The 17,594-nt window shown below is 43.0% G+C and overlaps 1 protein-coding gene and 1 pseudogene across 6 annotated transcripts in view; both read left to right on the forward strand.

Moving 5' to 3' along the window:
• The window catches only part of ANKS1A (ankyrin repeat and sterile alpha motif domain containing 1A), a 204,557-nt gene that overhangs the window by 136,492 nt on the left and 50,471 nt on the right, over nt 1-17,594 (forward strand). The window lies entirely within an intron of this gene.
• Nucleotides 2,787-3,151, forward strand: LOC105739024 (annotated as a pseudogene).

Raw genomic sequence — 17,594 nt, forward strand, 5'->3', positions numbered from 1 at the left:
TTGGCTGTGTGGGCTCGTAAGCCAGTGTCTCTTTGCATCGAGAGGAGATTCATTTGCTGATATCACCTGTGCAGATAAAGGTTGCAGGTGCTTACAATGACCCAGGGATCTAGATCTATCCAAGATCTGGGTGTTGTGGGCCAGTTCTCTAGTGTGACTGAAATGCAAAAGCCCTGCTACATTTTAAATTTGAAAAAACTTAAAGGCAATTGAGGTCTTATTGGAAAGAATTCAGAAGATCAAGGTTTGCTTACATCCGAAACATTAACAGGGCCCTTTATGTGTAACCCTTCAATGTTGTTTCTTAGTGATACTGTGCTTGGTTTCTGTGGATATCACTCTCTAAAGAGAAACTCCAAGTGTTTCCCCCAGTGACTGGCCCTAAACCCAGGGCCTTGGCAGGCTTTTCTGGAATAGGGCATTAGTTAATGGTTGCTCCCCACCCTATCCCTGACCAGTGCCCGTAGCCTGCTTTGCCATATCCTATTCTTGCTGATTTTTTTCTTTGTTGTCCCTGGACCCCCGGGAGGTGGGGAACTCTGCTCTAAAGGCTCTGAAGGTGCTTGGGCCTAGCTCAGCTCTTCACTGTGAGGCCTGGGGAGGGAGAAGGAAGGCTGTCGGGTGGGAGCCCCTCAGGCTGCTCCTGGAAAGAAGTGCAGGACCGCAGATGGGCTCAGGTTCAGGAGTCAGCAGATCCAGCTTTGAACCCCAGCTCCACCATCTCCACCTCGGTGCATGGACTGCCTCAGTAAGCTCACTGTTATTATTCTTATTTGTGAAACTGAGGCAGTTAGATCTGTGTTTCAGCGTGTTTTACCAATTAGAGATGTGTTTAACTGCCTAGCACAGTTCCTAGCATGCATGAAGTGTTGACTAAATGGTAGATACTGTTACTATCGTGCTTGGAGCTTCAGAGAATGGGAACTGAGGCCTGGAGTGTCTTCAGACCTTAAGAAAGGCAGAGCTCAGGCCGGGTGTGGTGGCTCACACCTGTAATCCCAGCACTTTGGGAGGCCAAGGCAGGTGGATCACCTGAGGTCAGGAGTTCGAGACCAGCCTGGCCGACATGATGAAACCCCATCTCTACTAAAAATACAAAAACTAGCCGGGCATGGTAGAATGTGTCAGTAGTCCCACCCACTCAGCAGGCTGAGGCAAGAGAATTGCTTGAACCCAGGAGGCAGAGGTTGCAATGAGCAGAGATCACACCACTGCACTTCAGCCTGGGCGACAGAGTGAGAGTCTGTCTCAAAAAAAAAAAAAAAAAAAAAGGCAGAGCTCTTTGCAGGAGGTCCTTTGTTGTTTGGTGATAGCAGAGTCACGGGGAACCACTGGAGTCCAAACCCTTCAACTGGTGATCCTCCTGCACAGCTCTGCCTCACTGCAGGGATGGGATAGCCCACCCAGCCTGAGAAAGTCAGGCAGGCACCTTCACCACTGTTCTCATTTGAGAAATTAATGAGCTTTCTGTTGAACTCCCTGAGAGGAGAAAAGAGATTGGAGAGAAATCTACAGCCTTCTCTACAATTTATTTTTCCAATATATTCTTCCACATAATGGCCAGCAAATGGCTGGTTGGTTGAGATGATGTTCTCCAGTTGGGGAACATGTATGGCTAATAGATTTGGGAGTCATTTTCTCCAAATACAGACTGCTCCTTATTGTGGGTTAATGCAGCCCTGTTGAACTACCCTGAGCAACATGACTTCTGAAAGATGGCCTGGTTAAGGTAAACCTCTGTGATCATATCTGTTAATAACACTAACATTCTCCCTATTTTCTATTGTATTTTTGGTGACAAAGAAGTCATAGAGTTTGCCTTTAAAAGAGCTCAGCCTAAGAGGAGATCTGAATCCAGGCCTCGGTAGTTATTTTCTGTGTTCTCCAGTCAAGTCAAAGCACTCTTTGTTGTCTTAATGATGCTTGGGACATAATAGAGGGCAAACTGAGAGGTGTACATAAATAAAATTTTAAAAATATATAGATAAGGAGTGGGAAATTCACCACATCCCTCCATGCGTACTTAACCTCTGTTAACATTCAGTACATATCCAAATTTGGGGTCTTAGTATATTTACTGATTTTAATTTGCTTTTCTTACCTAATTACTGCACGTTGTGGATATCTTACCATGGCAGCATCAATAACACCTGGATTCAAATCGTCATTCTAAAAAGGCTGAGTATTCTCTTGTATGGCTATATCATAAGGTTGGTTGGTTTGTCGTTGTTGAAACTTCTCCAACCATTAGATGCTGCACAGGGCATTTTCCACCTGCCCTTCAGGTCCAGTTCCTACCCTTTTCTATCTGCTTATGTGTCGTGCATTAATAGGCCAAGGGGTTGTTGAATTGTCTGTGTCCCTCTACTGAAAGCCACCACTCCTGGGAGGGACCTTCTCCCAATAGCTGTTCTCTCTGGGTTCTAGTAAACAGTCCTTCCCTTTGACCCTTCTGACCTAATGCTCCTCACTGTGACTAGCTCCCCTCCCTGCACCTTACCCAAACCTGTGTAAATAATCCCATTATTAAGTTCCTTCAGGTGCACAATTTGTGCCATCTTTTCCTGCAGGGACCCTGAGTGATACAGCAGTTTTTGGCACTCTTTCTATCAACTGTGAGCAAGCATAGATGGCTGTATGCTGGAGCAGTAAGCATGGCTCTAGCATGTAAATTGTAAATTAATCTTCATTTGCAAATGAACTAAAAGGCTTAGATATTCAGGGTGCTAGGAAGCAGGAGAAATTCATCATTTAACTGGAAGCACCAGAGCTGTGGCAGTGGAGTCATGGCGGGACCAGCATTTAGAAAGTTTCTTTCACTCTTTGACTGAATGTTGGTTGAAAGGAGTGCAGCTGAAACTGTAACCAAAGGAGGCATTATGCCTCCAGGAAAATCTCAAGGAAAAGTATCACAAGCAGCAGTGGTAGCTGTTGGATCAGGCTCTAAAGGAAAGGGTAGAGAGATTTGACCAATTAGCGTGGAAGTTGGAGACAAATTTCTTCTCCCAGAATATAGAGGCACCAAAGTAGTTCTAGGTGACAGGATTATTTCTTATTTAGAGATGGTGACATTCTTGGAAAGAATGCAGACAGAAATAAATCACTATTGAAATGGCATCACGTGAAGCTGTTCCTTCCACTGAAGTCCTGAAATATTTCATCATATAATTTCCATGTCTTTCTTTATAATAAACTAAATTTCTAAATTTTATTTTAAACTTTATTTCTTTACAATAAACTAATGATATATAAAGTAATGGCATCCAGTGTCTCTAAAACTTTGTTTTTCAGCACTGATATGACATTTCCAAATAAAAATATGTAAATTTAACAAAATTAAAAATCCAAAACTTTAAGCCTTTCCCACTTCCTACTATAGGAAAGAAACCCGTTCTCCCTTCATCAGGCTGGCAGTGTCCTCAGCATCTCAGCTGTGTGCTCCTGCAGCAGTCTCCTTTTTATGTGTCTTCATCCTCTGTCTCTTGCACAGTGTGATGTACCCACAGCACACACACACAGCACCAATTAACATCTGAGATAAATACCTTGTAGGAAGAACAAAGATGGCTTTCTGGTCATATTGTGGTTTGAATGGATAAAAAGTTTGTAATGACCAGATCAGCCTCTCACCTGCCTTTGAATGGGATTGAAGTTTATGAAAGAGAAAACCACAGAAGGCTGTTTGTCTACTTAGCATAAACATTGGAGTCATTTAAAACTTGGCTAAAGGCTTAAATGATAAATTTGTGTTTTGTAATCAGCTTTCATGAATATTAAATAAGTGGGAGATGGGTGAAGAGCAGGGACATGCTTCGTATGCATTTTGTATAAGCTGAGAATAATTTCTGGCACAGGATTTTGGGTATGTCCTGTCTTTGTCTGAAATGGTAGCTGAGGAGACCCTTGGCTCTTGAATCCTTTTCCTGGGAATTGAAGTGGCAGCAACTGGGAGGGCACCCTTTCAGGCCAAGTCCAGAAGTGGCCTCGCCGCCTCGCCCTTTCCAGCTCTGTCCCATTAGAGGCATGATGTCATCAAGAGACAAGCTGATTGGTTCAACTCCGTAGAGGCTTTGGCTGCTTTTAACCCTTGGGGGTTAGGTGTGCAAAAAGAAGAATGTAAAATAAGGAGATTTGCATTTCCACTGATGATGACTAAATTTCCCACGCCATATTCTGCAATGTGTATTGTTCCTCTTTATGTAAACAAGCATGCTGTGTAGTCTTTTGTGCTGAGCAAAGCCCTCCTGCCCTGAGCAAGAATGTGGCACTCCTACCTCTGGGGAAAGATTAGGGCCTGGAGTGTCTATTTAAGTTGTTTCCACATATACAGAGTAGCCATAACTGTTATCCTAGATGAAACACCCTTTACATTTCCATTGGCTTTAGGTGGTCTCGTAATATTGAGGTAATTTGTTCATATTTTTAAAATAATCTCATTTATTTTATAGGCAGCCCTAAATAAACAGTTTTGGCCTTTCTATCAAAGTGATTTTTGTTAGCCTAGATTATATATGTGTATATACACACACACACACGTATATATGCGTGTGTGTGTATATATATGCGGTGTGTGTGTGTGTGTGTGTGTGTATTTATGTATGTTTATATGCATTGCCATGGCCTTGATGCTAACAGGAGAAACTCCACGGTGTTGTGAATGAGCGGGAGTTAGTCCTGGCTCTGCAATTGACTGGTGATGAGAAAACTGGTGTGTTCAGCACCCCTCTCTCCCGCATGCTGGTCCCTTGCTGCCATCATGCCTCTAACTGGGCAGGTGCTGGAAAGCGGGGGTTGGGGGAGGGGGGGATGCGCCCTCCCTGCTGCTGCTACTTCACTTCCCACCAATGCATTTCCCCGTTGCTGCTGTGCCTGTTACTCATTGTTTCCCTTTTTCTTTTTCCCTTTGCTCTTTCTCCCCTTTTCTTCTATGCTTTTTTGTCTTTTTTCTTCCTCCCTACTTTTCTCATTCATTTTTCCTTTTCATTCTTATTTTTACAGGTGGAGTTAAGGATAGGCTTCTCTTCTAGCCTCTCAGCCCTCTGCACCAGAGGGATTTTTCTTTTATTTTTTCTTTTTAACATTTTTTCCAGGGTTGACCCACATTTCTATTCTGCACCCGCATTTCTGCCACTCGTGGTATCCGCAGGCCGCCACACCCACCACCAGCCCCAGTCCCCCACTAAACAGCCTGGTTCCCTTTAGCTGCAGCAGGAGGGCACCATCAAGCACCAAGGAGGGAGTTGGGGTATTTGCAAAATCGCCAGCAAAAGGAGAATTTTCCTTTTCTCCCTTTTTTGTTTTGTTACAGACTGAAAGCCCCAGCTTTCAGTCTGTAACAAATGAATGTAGGTGAATATAGATGAGAGGAATTTGACCTTTATTCCAGTCCATACAAATGCTGAGAATCACAAAAGGAAACATTTTCTGGGATATTCTTTTTATACTTTGGTTCTGGTTTTGTATCTTGTTTTTCTAGTAAAGTATCAGTAGGATACAGAGTGCGTGATTTTATATGACTTTGGGAATAATAGTTCATCTTATATTATTCTAAGCAATTGTGTCTAAGAACAAGTAGCGATATTTTACATAATCAGTAATAGTATAAAATTGAAGTATATTTGTATTACAGTTACTCATTCAGCTAATTTGTTGAGCACCTGCTCTGTTCCAGGTAGGCTCTAAGTGCTGGGGATACAGCAATGAACAAAACAGACAAATCCTCTTGCCCTCATGGAGCTGGCATTCTAGGAAGCTAGAAGGGAATGAGAACTTAAAAAGAATGAATAGGTAAAAATCATAGTATGTAGCTGATGATAGGAGTGGTTATGAGAACAATACAGCTAAGAACAGGATTAGAGGGTGCGGTGGGAGGAGGGTTGCCGTTAGGTGAGTCAGCCAAGGAAGGCCCCTTTGAGGAGGACGTGAAGGAGCAAGCTGTGCATGCTTGGGGTGGGGAGGGAGAAGCATGAGTAGTTATTGGGCTACTTTCTCTTAATTAATTTCTCCTGTAAGAGAAATTTAAAATTCTACCCTACACTTCATATTGTCTTACAAATATACCTTATAACTTGACTTTTACTTTTAACTTCCTTTTTCTTTAGTCATGATTGCTACCTGTTGCCTTTCTCATCTTGGTTTTTTTCCTTGATTTCTTTATTTTAAGCTGCTGGGTGCATGCTTTTAAACATGCACATATCCACATTTTTAAAAAGCTATTGAACTAGAATGAAATCATAATTTCTCAAACTTGATCATTGTTCTTGTTGTCCTAGGCAAGGATGTTGGGTGAGTTCTGGCAGAGGGGCTGGGTTATAGGTCATTGTCTTAGGAAATGCCTTTCCATGAGCTCATTGCATACTCAAGGCAGAAATAAAATCTGAAAACCAGGATCATGAAGCAAAGGGAAGAGAATTCAAAATTACTAAGACCAGAAGATGGCCAGAAATCTCGGAAATGGGAGCTCTAGTGAGGGAGGCCAACTGACTGGGTGTTCATGGAGGCAGGGAAGGTGAGTTCAGGGCGTGCCACCACCACTTGGAACACAGAAATGGTGCTGATGTCCTAAAAGAGCACTCACCACAAATAATTTGCCCTGATGAATCTTAAATACATCCTCTCAAGAGCCAGGCCCATAGGTAATTACAACCAGTAAGAGAGGAAGATGCTGGTGGCCTCAGACATTCTCTGACCCTGGGTGGACTTAGGGGACGTCAGGGTAGAGGGAGCTTCTTAGAGACCAGATGTGAAGGTGGTCTGTGTGTATGCATGCACGCATGTGTGTGTATATATCCCAGAGAAGTTTAATTTGTTTAGAGATGTGCTATGTGGTCAGAGTGGCAGCCGGGCAGTGGGGGATAGGCTTTTTATTATATAAGACTCTGAGAAAACAATTAATCTGGACCTCATTTGCACTTCCTTTGAAATATGTGACCCTCAGAAACAACACAGGCTCTTTTCCTGACCCCAGTGTTATGCCAGCATCCTCAAAGATGTGCTGTCTGATCTCAACTCTGTTTTCGTGGACGACTACCCTCCCTGCCTAGGGTTCCTTTGTCCTGCTTTCTTCTCCATAGACGTTCCCTTTTGATGCTACCAGGTGAGTAGCCAGTAGGTAAGAAGAATGTTTGTGGCCTGTAGCTGCTGGGCAGGGCCGAGATGCTGAGCAGATCTTTCCCAGGCATCCTACTCTTGCTCACAAGCTCTAATGACCCAGTCTCTGGCGCCACAGGGCCCACCTGTCCATAACTCAAGGCAGCCTGTTTATTTGCCTGGACAGGTGGAAAACTGCCTAAGCTCACTAGGGGCCTACAAATGGCAATTTATCTGGCAGTCTGTTCTTGGCTGTCCTGATTTAAACAGGCAGGAAGCCATTGTAAACTCAGCTGAAATGTTGTGGTTTGTGTAAATGTTCTGGTTCCTTTCCTTTCCGCTTTGGATCTGGTTATTTTCGACAGAACTTCCCCCAAAAGCATGGAAGAGCCTTATATCTGTTATGCAGTGGGCATACAGTCCTGGTTTTGCAGCTTGGGCCCTCTGTACTGGGCCAAAGGACAGTGAAGAGTGCTATGGAACTTGGGTGCAGTGGCAGAGGACTGGCACCCCATCTTCACACTATACTTCAAGGGTGGAGATCTCCCAGCCTCAAGGTCGTAGGCTGTTTCTGTGTCTTTGGAGGGAATATATATCTTAACCCCCATATCTAACTGTATGTAGAAATCTAGGCAAAGCTAACCCTAGAAATGGAATGTTTATACCGTAGGGGTTTTGTATTTTTTAAATTATAATACCTGAATCTAGGTGAAATTTTAAAGGTACCAAAGAGTATATAGTGAAAAATAAGTCTCCCAGATTCCCGGTTCTTCTCCCTGGTGTTTTGAATATCATTCCAGAAATATTCTCTGCATATAGAAGCATTTCTGACATGTTAAGCATTTTTCTTTTTAAAAGACAAAATGGTGCTGTCTCGTGTACTGCTCTGAACCTTGCTTTTTTCATGTAATAGTAATTTTTTGAAAATCATTCTAATTAAGTACATGAAGAGTTTCTTTTTTATTGTTCATAATGTTCCATGGTGTGCATATACTATCATTTATTTTTGTTTCTTGTAGATGGACATTCTACATGTTACCAAGCTTTTACTGATTAAAGCATTGCTGCAATGCAAATCCTTGTACAGAGTCATTGTAAGATGTTTCTAGAAGCTGAACAGCTGTGTGAAAGAGTTTGTGCGTGTTAAATTTACTTTCCTACCCACAACATGTAAACACCTTATCAACATAAGGGTGGTTAGCCTTTTAGTCTCTTTTTGGTTAACAGATTGGTAATGTTATCTTAGGTTAGTTTTAAAGTGTGTTTCTTATTATGAGTGACATTGGCCATCTCTTTATATGTTTACAAAACACTATTTTCTAGATTCCTTTTCTCTCTCTCTTTTTTTTAACATTGTTCATATTGTATTGATCTCTTTCTTACTAATTTGTCGAAGCTCTTTATATTTGAAAAAATATTAGCCCTTTATCTGTGATATGATTTGTCTTTTGGCCTGTGGCATTTTTATGTTTTTTTTTAACATGTAGAAATTTAGAATTTTTATATAGTTCAATCTATCAATCTTGTGCTTTTTTTTTTTTTTTTTTTTTTTTTGAGACAGTCTTGCTCTGTCACCCAGGCTGGAGTGCAGTGGCACAATCCCGGCTCACTGCAACCTCCATCTCCTGGGTTCAAGCGATTCTCCTGCCTCAGCCTCCTGAGTAGCTGGGATTACAGGCACCTGCCACCATGCCCAGCTAATTTTTGTATTTAGTAGAGACGAGGTTTCACCATGTTAGGCCAGGCTGGTCTTGAACTCCTGACCTCAGGTGATCCGCCCACCCGGGCCTCCCAAATTGCTGGGATTACAGGCGTGAGCCACCATGCCCAGCCGACTTCTGCGTTTTGTATCCCAGTTAAGAAGACTTTCCTTACTCTAAGATTACAAATACATGTATATTATTTGTATATATACATTATATATATATTATTACATATATTATGTAATTACATATATAATATATACTTATATGTAATATACAAATATATATTATTTGATTACAAATATATCTATTTTATATATATAGTTACACATTCTATATATATATACACACACACAAACACATAATTTCCTCCTGGTATTTTATGGTTTCATTTTTCAGGTATAAATCTTTGTTTCTTCGGAATTCATTTTGCTATGAGGAGTGCTAGGCATCCTGTTGATTTTTAGCGACAATTTGATCTAGCCCACTGTTTGATTCAGTTTTCCAGGTGATGAAACTAAAGCTTTGAGAGCTGAAATGACTTGCCTGCGGTCTTAGGGTTGATAAATGAGGGAAACCAGTTGGAACTACATCTTCTAATACACAAGATTGTATTTAGAATATAGGTGAGCTAAACCTTTATTTCGGCATTAATTAGCAGTTACTTTTCACTTCCTCTTGTTTCAACCCAAATTATTGCAGCATTATCTTACTTTTTCCCTCTAACTGCAGACAAAAATATTTGTCTGTGTATGAAGGAAAGCAACTTACGAAAGGAGTCTCCTGGGAGAAGCATGTGTTTCCTTTTTACTGTAATATTAAGACTCAAGGCATTTCTTTCCTTTACTGCTCTCTAAGATGGGGGGCTGTTAGGTTTTTCTTTTGTGACTTGAAAAGTGAGGTGATGATTTCCGGCAAATTCTAAAATTTGGAATTTGGAAGGAATCCTAGTTACCATGTAGTCCAGCTCCCTTATGAACAAAGTCACTTTTGTGTTGTCTAAAAGTGATCTTTACTACCGTACTTGACTGGTTTAAAAATAATAATTGTAACTAAATAAATAAATAAAAATGATCTTCCAACTTTTGCTTGTAAACAAGTAACCCCCTCTACCATCCACCGTTACGTCTATGAAATAATGAAAACTCCTTTCCCATATCCAGCTAAAATCTGTGACTTCCACTCCATCAATTCTGGCTTTACCTTCTTTGTAGGTCATGGACGCAGTCCTCCATCATAGTTGTTCAGATATTTGAAGCTGCAATTATGTCCTGCCACCCTCAAACCTTCTCGTTTCCTTGCCAGGCACCCCAGTTTCTTCTCTCTCGCCTCAGATGGCTTATTTTCAAACTGCTATTGTCCTGGCCCTTCAGTGAACATCCTCTTGAAATCGTATGTCATCGTTACAGATGCTTGTACATAATGTACATTGCATGGTACACTATGATGAGATTTATGTGTCGCAGGCCACCTGATAATGCTTCATCAAGGGGTTTGATGCACATCTTAGTCTCCTGAAAACTTAAGGGTTCAATCCGTCAGTGAGCCCAAGTCAAAGACAGTGTGCACAATGCTTCCAGAGGTACCACACCTCCATCAGGAGGCCATACAGAAAGCGGTTCTGTGGAGTGGAGGTGCTTGTTGCCTTTTGAAGCCTTATCCTGTGATTTCTGCCCTGGAGATACAGCTCAGCCTCTCCCCTGTTGTGCTTTTTTGGCAAAATCAGTGTAGCTTTTCCTCACGTCCCATCACATAACAGTGACTCTACCTACTCTCCACCTAACAGCATAATGGCCTGCTCTGGGCCCATGAGACTTGCTCAGGCATTTTTTAGCAGCTACATGACTCACCATGACCTTAATTTGCAGGTAAAGATGCTTTTGTACCAATTTTTCATTTGAAATCAATAGGACAGATGAGGCCTGAGAAAGCCTATGTTGTCTAAATGACCCTGAGCCAGGCCTGGTAAAGGGTCACTCAAGTCCCCTTGTGCTCTTGACCACAACCCTTCCTCCTCTCCCCATTTTGTGCCAGTTGCCAGGGTTTCCTTCCAAAATCTCTCTCCATTCACACTCACCTATCTGGGATCCTCAGCAGCCACCACCTCAGTATCTCCCTGCTTGCCTCTGGGCTTCTCTAGCTCGTCTTACTTGTGGCTGCCTTACTATGTTCCTCAAATGTTTTGTGTTATCCTCCCTTGATTAAAAACGTCCTGGCTTGCCTATTGCTATGGTTCAGAGTCCAGACTCCTTAGCCTGGAGTACATGATTCACCAGAGAATGAGCCCATGGCCCAGCCTCTATAACTGGCCTTCTCTTTCATCTCATACCCTATTTTTCCAGCTCAGTTAATTCCTGTACTCACTGTTTTCCCCTACACATTGGTTTATATATTCTCCCTACTTGAGTGGCTTTCTCCATTTCTTTTTGTTGAAATTCCACTCTTCATTAGAGGCTTAGTCACTCATTCACCACACTTATGGAGAGCCTACTGTGTGCTTAGGCTGGGTATACAGAAATGAAATTGTAAACAAACATGCAGCTTTTGAGGGACTTAGACCCTAAAGGGAGAGACAGATATTAAACAAGTACAAATAAAAATATTACCACAAATGAAAATAAGTGCTCTTGAAGAAAAGGAGCAGAGTGCTGGGCAAGGTGTGGGAGGTGAGGTGAGGCCCCATTAGATGGACTGGCCGTGAGGCCTCTCTGCAGTCAGGCTTAGGGAGCCTGAAGGAGCTCAGTAGCCCAGTAAACAGTGTTGGGGCTCAGGAGAGGATGAGATCAAGTCTGTCTGCCGTAAAACCTGCCCCCTTGCACTTTGAGCTTGAGAGGCCTTTCCATCAGCAGCTCTTTCCACCGGCACTACATGCTTTGCTGCTCTTGTTTGTGTGTGTGGACCTTCTCCCCAGTCAGATGAGAGACCTTTCCAGAGTAGTAATCACAGTTCATTTTTACAAGCCCTCCGGCTCCCCAGCCCCAAACGGGTACTTAGAAATGCAAGTCCTTGATTAAGGGCCTCAGAAGGATGTGGGATGTCTTGAGTCCTTAAAATGTCGTGTTTTCCTCCAAAGAACTCAAGGTGTGGCTTGCTAAAGATTTGCGGTGCTTGGGCATAGATAGGTATCTGTTTTTCTTCTTCTTGAGGGAGATACAATAATTAAGCCCTTCTCATTCACCTCGCCCTTAAATTCGGAATTTTCTTTTCCTTTTCTTTCTCTAGTAATAAGGTAGAGCCCTTTTTTATGCCACAACTGAGGGATTCTAAAGCATGTTCAGAATAATTTGCTTCATAGATGTGAGCACAGAAATTTACAGATTTGGGGAGACATATACTGAATGTCTTACGACTTTCTCACTTAATAAATTAATCTTCCCTCACCCATTTTTTAAGGGTAAAAATATTTCACTAAAACAAGCTGGTTTGGAAAGGGAGAGATGAATTTGGCATTTAAATGTCAAATATCTTTTAAGCTAACTTCATTCATTGCCCATTCCTGCCTCCATACATAGTTAACATTTATAAAGAATGCAAATAGAATCCCCCTTGATAATGTCACATTGGTGTTAACAGTCTTTCTGCTTCTAAGTATCATATACGTAAGTCAAGAACAGAAATAGTTTGGACAGTTCTTGGCCCCTATTATTCCAAATTAGATTGAAAGAAGAAAAGAACCAAACCAGATATGGTATATTTCTGTTAAAATATCAGCTCCTGTTTAGGTAGCTCCATATGTTCCCACAGGTCTCCAGAAGGACTTGTTGCAGCAGAGCAAAGCAGAACTAAACAAATCCTCAGCTGAGTCCATGTGCTTACAGCCATTGCGGGCTTTATGGGCACTTAATAGAGCAGAGAGTTAGCATCTCAGACATGTATGATGCTGGTGGAATTCATTTGGTTGAAGAAAAAATTTTCCAAGGCCCATTTTTTAAGAATCAAAAATATTACTGCTGATCCCGAAATAAGGTCTTTGATGAGTCTCTCCTGTTGGGGTATTAACCTAGAGGTCTGGCCATGCTCCAGTTCAGATAACGCTGTTTCTCTGTACTAAATTCTTCCTGAAGGTTCAATTAGATTTTGGCCTTTCTTCATCTTGGGCAACAACTCAAGAACTGCCCATTTCTAAGGCAGGAGCTTAGTGATGGATGCATTTGTTTCACTGCTGACAAAGTTTTCAATGTAAAATCTGCCAGCCCCTTGAGGATGGAAACAGAGATTGATCTCAGTGAAGAATGACTCTATTGGTCCTCGTGCAGAGATGCATTAACGTCTCTCTGTGCTGTGGAAAGGGTTCACTTCCCCAGGTGGACCTGAGCAGGCTGGATGTTGCAGCCTATTCAGCAGCAGGATTGGGCCCTGTTCCTGGAAGAGAGCTCCACTAAGGTACTTGTTAGAGGTCATCAGTGGTGTTAACACTCAGGTTCCTTTGGTCAGTGGTTGCACAAAGCAACATTTACTCAGCACCTACTATTGCCGGGCTTTCAACTGCTGTATGTGGCATTTTGAGAACATAATGTTGCAAGTTTAGGTTTGCTGTGCCCTTCTTACCAGGGCTGTAGACACACCCCTGTGTGTCTGCTGATGAATTTCTTAGAGGTATGTTAGTTTGCTACTTTGGTACCTTTTGCCACTTAGTTTTGCTTTCTCCTTTTCAAGGAACAGCATGTGTGTGTTTGTTTCATTGCAGTGATCCACTGCAAATTGTGTATAAGCTTTTGTGGGTGGTTTTCTATGTTGCCATCACCGTTAAGTGTTTTGGTTCTTTTTCTTGAATGTTTTTTCTCTGTCTGGAGTCAAACCCAAGACGGACTTGGAAAGTGAATAGTGTGGGGTCAGCTATCCCACAGTCACTAGCCCCAGCCAGCCTTGTTTCTCAGGGACACCCTAAGTGGCATTGGGGAAAGCAAGTGGACCTGCAGCGCACTCATGGATGTTAGTCAGAGCATCTGAAACAAGAAATTACAAGATTCCTGGGTCTAGACCCGCCTTGTGGGAAGTTCTGTCTGCATCTGGGGAGCACCATGTACCCTTGTCAAATTTGTGCTGTGCCTTTTAGTTTAGTTTAGACAGTGCCTCTCACTTACGTTAATTAAAAGACATTTTTAAGCCTTTGTAGGCTTGGTATTACTCAGGCCAGTATCATTGCATCATTTGCTAAATTTTATGTAATAAGGTAATTGTGTCTATATTTCTTCACTGTTGTGCTAGAAAAAGAAATGAAACATCATAAATCTGAAGTGAGCTTGCTCAGAGGCAGTCAGATCTACAAAAGTGAGGCCGAAGAGAGGAAGCCTGAGCTGAGCGGTGATTGATCCCTGTGACATCACAGAAGGACAGATGGGCTAAGGACAGCCTTAATCGCTAATCCTGGCATCCTGAGCCAAAACCCAGATGCAAAAACTTAAAGGGGATATTTTACAAAAAGTGAGGGAAACAGCTCACTTGACACTGGTGGCGATAGCCTGTGGGACTCATTACCCGCGAGTAAGTGGCGAATGTTGGCTTGGGAACGGCCTCGCCCTGAGTAACAGGAAGAAGGGCGCTGGCTGGCCTCCCTGGAGCCCTGTTCTCAGCTGCACTGCCAGTGGCTGAGCAGGCTGGCCGGACCGTGCACTTTATCAGCAGGTATTTACTAGGTGCCAATTATGTGTCAGGCTTGGTGCTAGGTGCTGGGTGCAGGGGCTAGAGTTAAAGGACACAGTTCGTTCTCTTAGGAAGTTTCCTTGAAGGAAATCGAGTGGCTCCTGAATTCTATCTAAAGAGGGCTTAAGAGCAGCCGTCTGGTTGAAGTAGGGGCTGGGGGCTCATCTGAATGGTGTGCTTCACTGTTTGGCTTTGTTTTACCTGTTCCATGTCTTAGATCAACAAAAAGAATTTTCTAAAATACACTTCTATTTATACCTTAAATAAGACTAAGAAAACATTAGTTGTTTATATGTGAAAGCATTTTATTTTTATTGGTGTTGGCTTGGCAGGAGGCTGTTGAGCTTATAGGTGGGTAAATGTGCCCCACCCCCTGCTACCCCTCTTGACATGGCCATTGCTGGCCTCTGTTTCCACCCTCATGTCACATTGACACATGGGTCTTAGGGTAGATGTTTGTTTTGAGTTCTACCCCAAGGCTGGCTGCAAACTGCTCAGAGGTTGCCAACCTGGGTGAGTCAGGAATCAGCCTCACTTCTCAGTTCCACAGTTGATTTATTAGTCATCCCTGGATATCAGTTTGTCTTTCTGTTAAACAGAATAAAACAAGAGTGTTTCCTGCCTGTTTCCTGTGGAGTGTGGCAGGCCAGTGTTTGTTGGCTTCATTAAGAAACCAGGCCCTTTGGAAATACAGAGCAATGTCCTCAGTGACTGCCCTTCACAGGTGGCTGCCCCACCTCTCTCTGCTTGCCTCCTGCTTTATATTCAGAGCAGGAAAGCTGTTAGCACAAGGTTCATTTAAAACCCCAGTTGAGGAGGTTATCATAGCATCCTTAATTCTAGTGAATGACTCTAGTTTTCTCTTCAGCAGTTGGAGTGATTAAATGTCATAATATATCAGGGGAGTACCAATTATGAACATGGATTTCATGCTGGGTGCTTTTACATTCTTTGATTGGTGTTGGGCATAGTACTAACTTACCTTGGCAGCACCTTTAATTGGGGCATTCATGAATTGAATTGGACTCTGAGCAGCTGGAAGGGTCTGGGGCTGAGGACTGCTGCCAGGGCTTCACCTGCCCTGTCACAGTTGGCCTGTTGGGGCATCTAGGATCTGCATCTAGGATCTTACTCACGTTTGACTTCATGCTGCCCAGGCGACTAGGCAGAATATTTTTGCTTTGAGCTGAGATGCTGCGTTGGTTTTCATTGTAAAACATCAGAGTCAGAAGGTTCCCTAAGTGTGAGTTCTCTCGTTACAGGTTAGGAAACTGAGTCCATTAAGGATGTGACCTACTCAGAGTCTCACGAGACCTTTGACAGCGCCCAAACCTCTGCTGCATAGCAACATCTTTGGCACAGACTGGGTACTTGATACCCACTTGTTGAATAAATGAGCAAACCCAGGTCTCTCGAGATTTGTTTAACAGTTATATTAACTTTTTTTTGGTTTAAACTGTCAATATACCAAATCTGGTTTTGGTTCAGTGACTGATCTAGAGTATTAGAAGATTCGCCAGTTTTCTAGAAACAGTACACAGACTGGTCAGCCTTCATGTTGCTAATGCTAAGTGGAAAGTTTAACCCTGTAGTTCCTTCTTTCTTTCATATGTGGTGCCTTACAGCAGTGGTTCTCAAAGGGTAATTGCAGACCAGCAGCATCACCTGTCCCTAGGAACTTGCTAGAAATGCAAATTCTTCCCTCCTCCCCCAGACCTTCTGAATTAGAAACTCTGGGGCTGAGGGCCGGTAATGTTTTTACAGGCCCCTCAGGTGCTTCTCAGGCACGCTGAGGTTTGAGAACCAAGGCTTTAAGAGCCAGGTCCTAACAGTGTTCCCTCTACTCATGAATATACTGTGCATGTGAACACCCAGTTATGAACATGCAAGAACCAGGCATGGGATTACATAACACTAGCAATCAAATAAAATGCAATGCAAGTTTTATCCGACATATTTAATATATACATGGTAGTTCTTGTGCCATTGGTAATTAGGCAAATGAAAAGCAGTTCATATAAATGGCTATAATGAATATTACCTAGGCAAATCAAGTTTTTATAGTTTTTCCCTATTAGCTTTTTAGTATCTGCTAGCAGCCATTACTGTTGGTGACTTCCCTAATTACACAGATGTACATTCTTCAGACACTCACAGAGATACACTCATTCATATTTGAAATTCTGGCTCAAATTTCCCAATTGTTAGGATTCCCTGTGACCACCTATCTCTGGTTGAGTTTTAAAATCTCAAAAGCAGGATTTAAATGCAAATAGCTTATTTGGGAGGTGATCCCAGGAAGCACTGGTAGGGGAGTTGGGGAGTGAGAAAGAAAAGAAACCAATAAAGGATTCGTTACCAAGCAGGTTACCCCTTGGGTCCTGGGGCTTAGACCTGCTGGGGAACTCCGGGAGACTCAAACTTACTTTAGATCAGGGGAGCTGGGGTATTTATCTACCACTTCCAGTCAGTCTGGGTGAGGGCTGCTCACCTAGTGGGAGTAGGGGCAGGACATTAATTCCCTCTCACTTCCAGTCTACCCAGTGTACAGGTCTAGAGGGCTCTGGCAGCCTGAGAGAATCCTCAGAGTCACAGGTGCTTGCAGTTGGAAACTGGCAGATGGGAGGGTTTAGAAATGAGAATGCCCCTAGTGTCTGCTTTACCACCCATTAGTGGCACAGGAAGGTTTTTCCCTGGGGTCCCGGTTCTGGAGGGGACATGGGCAGGCAAGCACTCAGGGGCTTAGAGCAGCTGCCAAGGGTGGTGACAAGAGAAGGGAGAGGGCACTGTGAGAATAGACTCTGGGTCTCAGAGTCTGGGCCAGGGAGAGGGCAGGATGGAGTGAATGAAAAATCCTGGGGCACATAGATGGCTGGCATCAGGTCTCTTTGTTTCTCGGGGAGGAGGAAAGGAAAGCAGAGCATTCTGGGCACTGGTAAGAGTAGTAGAAGGCAGAAGAGAAACTTAAATTTCTTGCCAGCCTGTGCCTTTCCTCTAACTCCAACCCATACCCCCATCTTGTCCTACTGTTGTTTTCCATTTTCTCTAGGCTAAGAGAACTGTCAGAAGCCAGTCAGTCTGGGAAGAAAGGGAGCTTTATGCCTGGCCTCCTTGTGGGTGGGTCTGCTGACACATTGTTTGCGTGCCACAGTGGCGAAG

This window comes from Nomascus leucogenys, chromosome 22a, assembly GCF_006542625.1.
Source record: "Nomascus leucogenys isolate Asia chromosome 22a, Asia_NLE_v1, whole genome shotgun sequence".
Taxonomy (NCBI): Eukaryota; Metazoa; Chordata; class Mammalia; order Primates; family Hylobatidae; genus Nomascus; species Nomascus leucogenys.